Source organism: Mus pahari, chromosome 13 (genome assembly GCF_900095145.1).
Source record: "Mus pahari chromosome 13, PAHARI_EIJ_v1.1, whole genome shotgun sequence".
Classification (NCBI taxonomy): domain Eukaryota; kingdom Metazoa; phylum Chordata; class Mammalia; order Rodentia; family Muridae; genus Mus; species Mus pahari.
This window is the reverse complement of record NC_034602.1, coordinates 84,702,409-84,703,517: the sequence shown is the minus strand read 5'-3', so window position 1 is coordinate 84,703,517 and position 1,109 is coordinate 84,702,409.

The window sequence follows — 1,109 nt, the reverse complement described above, 5'->3', positions numbered from 1 at the left end:
ATGTAAGTATCACATTTATCTGACTTAAATTCTGAAGTCTTTATTTCCCCCCTTTTCAACATTTTGCTAGTCTTTCTATTTTGGGAGTATGTGTCAAGACATTTACTTAGTCAGGTGCCCTGCAGGCAGGTTCACTATCCTGGCCTCCTGGGGTGACTTGGTGGCTTTGTTGTTTACAAAGCCAAAGATTACTAATTACTACTAGTATCTTGTCAGCTTGGACTAAAACAGTTGGGATTGAATAGACTTCTTGCATGATTAAGGCCATCTTAACACCTTTTACATAAGTGTTGTTATTGTTGGTGTGTGTGTGTGTGTGTGTGTATGGGGGTGGGGTGGATGGTGGGGGGAGAGGTTGCTAGCAGGAAATAGAAACTGAACCAGGATGGGAAAAAAAGTAGCTGGTAGGTTTTTTTTTTTTTTAACCAGAGGGGCTTTTTCACTCATTCACACTTCCTGGTAACAAGATGAAAGTGCAGTTCAGTTCTCCATGAATAATTTGCATTTATAATTGCACCCCCTTTCTCCCCTCTCAAGAGATAAAGGCTTTAAACATTCAATAACAAGGCCTGAGATACAGGCAACCAACACGGTGCCTTAAGAGTGCTGAAAACAACATATATTTGAGGATAAAACATATTGAACGGTGCAATCAACTCTGGACCAGCGTCGGTAAATACCCAGTACAGAGCCATGCACCGAAAGAGAGACCGAAAAGTGTAAAATCCAAGGCAGCACTCTGTCTGCCTTGCAGAGCACATGCAACTTGCTTCTTGCTCTGTTGGTGGAAGAAGCTTCAGGTGGCGCAAAATCCTCCGGACTTAAAATAGCAAGCTCCATTCACACGGTAACCAATAATATTTCCAGTTTACACTTAAATGTTTTCACTCCGTAACCGCCGCAAACTGCCAAATACAATTTTATCGCGAGAGGGGAGGATTTAAAAATAGGACGGGGTTATAGCAGAGCGTCATAGGTTTTTAAACCCACCTCCCGCCACGCAACTTACACATGCTATTTAAAGAAGAAGAAGAAGAAGAAGAAGAAGAAGAAGAAGAAGAAGAAGAAGAAGAAGAAGAAGAAGAAGAAGAAGAAGAAGAAGAAGAAGA